Raw genomic sequence first — 1,964 nt, 5'->3', positions numbered from 1 at the left:
GATGAGAAAAGGACATCACTTCTTGAATAAACCAGTAAAAATTGGATGGTTTTAATAAATTGAACAACGGCATAACATGTACTATAATTCATTGCCTATCGACAGCACTTGTTGGCGTTATATTTCAAACGTTAAATAAAAAGATATATTTAGACTTGCAAGGCTGTTAATCGCATATATAAGTCCAGAACCACGACATAATGGTTAACGTGTCTGCCTCTATGCCATAGCTTTCAAGTGTGAGGCCTTTTGCTGCTTCAGTCTGTTATTAAACCTGTTATACCGATAACCATTGTGCCATGGGAAGTTCTTTTACGTAAGCAGCAGTGATAATTTTAAAACTTTGTATGGGAAGTTAACAAAACGATTTTAGATCACGTTGGGTGGAAAAGAAGCAAATGAGTTCTCCTTCCCAACCAACCGCCAGGATGTTGGCTGCAGTAAAACAGAATGTAGAGTAGGATGGGGAAAGATGGGACACTTTTAGTACATAATATCCAAGCATCCTGATCGTGTTTTAAACAATTAACAGCGGTCTAAGGGAGTCGTGAGGATATGGCTTTATAATTCTTTCTATGTTCTTTGTTTACTACCAAATGGGAAAAAAATTGAATGAAAAGGTGTCCCATCTACCCCCGACCTACTATATGTTTGAAAGGATAACAAAACTATGCTCTTATCGTCTATTCCAGCATGGCTTTTGTTTTTACTAAGTGTCAGTTTATTATGGCTATAACTGCTTTATTAACCGCCAGCTACAGTAACAGCACTTTCTTTATGTTTCGTGATTGGGCTTTCTACAGAAAACGTTTGAATTGCTTCCTGTAACAGTCGATATTTCGCGGATGGAAGATAAAAGCTAAGAGAACTTATCTGCTTCCTCTTTAAATCGTAAGCTGGCACGAGGCGTGTATGAAACCCGCTACCCGTTTCCTCACTACTAGGAGGATAAATAAATCTCGTTTATTTATTTATTACACAATATAACAAAAAGGTGTTAAAATCGGTAGCATCAAACCCAAGTGATACTCGTTTCGAAATTGGTTGCCATCACCATAGCGGGCGTATGTGTTCTTGGACGAGACACTTTTAGCAATAAATAAAACAAACGTCTTAAGATAATTACGGTACCCGTAAAGTTGCATACGTGTAAACGGCGCGAGGTGTATGGCTTTACGAATGCATTTATTCTTGCATGGCGGGGTAAGTACAATTTACATTTCACAGCACTAATTTGAGATCTCCAAAAATCGCGCGTGGAAAAAATCAAACGCTTTTACGGGAAGTTAACAAAACGATTTTTGATCGCGTTGCATGAAGAGGGAGCAGATAAATTCTTCTTCTCAACCATTCTCCAGGATGCTGGTTGCAGTGAAGCAGGGTGTATGCTTGAAAAGATAATAAAATTATGCTCTTATCATTTATTCTCGCAGTAAAGGAACTGTTGTCTTTTTCCGGAAGCAATTAAACTTTTTCTGCAGAAAGACCAATCACGAAGAGCATGAAGAAAGTGAATACACTGCAGCTGGCGCATAAAAAAACTGTTGTACTTAGAATAAACTAAGAAACAAGCTTTTTCTATAACGGGGGAAACACAGGCTGTCAGATGAACCGTTTCTCTCTTTAAACAAAATGCCTCGGAAGTTATTAACGCGCAGGGAACAGAAAATGTTCATATAAGGCGAGAAATTCAGCATGATACTATTTTTCCCGCAGTACCAAAAGTAAGTACGTCGTGTATGAATGTGATTGAATTACTTAACGTCTGTTTCTGCAGATGAACAAGTCGGCGCTTCTTCTCCTGCTTTTCATCGGACTCCTCGTCATCACCGAAACTACTGATGCGTATTATCACTGGTCATTGATTCGTCGTCGTCGCCGCTGGAACGCACAGAAAAAAGGTAAGTGCTAGAATAGGATTTTATAAACTAAACGTTCTGGTAACTACTGACTTGCCATGCCCC

The 1,964-nt window shown here is 38.8% G+C and overlaps 1 long non-coding RNA gene across 2 annotated transcripts in view; it reads left to right on the top strand.

Annotated features, from left to right (window-relative positions):
* The first annotated feature begins 975 nt into the window (after positions 1-975).
* Positions 976-1,964, top strand: part of LOC113475708 — a 1,562-nt gene continuing 573 nt past the window's right edge. Inside the window, exons 1-2 of one of the 2 annotated variants that reach the window (XR_003397473.1) lie at positions 976-1,728; positions 1,778-1,901. This is a non-coding gene — a long non-coding RNA (uncharacterized LOC113475708). The remainder of the gene's footprint in view (positions 1,729-1,777; positions 1,902-1,964) is intronic. The other variant, XR_003397474.1, reaches the window with a different exon arrangement.

The sequence above is a fragment of the Ciona intestinalis genome, unplaced genomic scaffold (assembly GCF_000224145.3).
Source record: "Ciona intestinalis unplaced genomic scaffold, KH HT001184.1, whole genome shotgun sequence".
Lineage (NCBI taxonomy): Eukaryota > Metazoa > Chordata > Ascidiacea > Phlebobranchia > Cionidae > Ciona > Ciona intestinalis.
The sequence above is the reverse complement of the archived record's forward strand: the minus strand, read 5'-3'. Positions and strand labels throughout refer to the sequence as shown.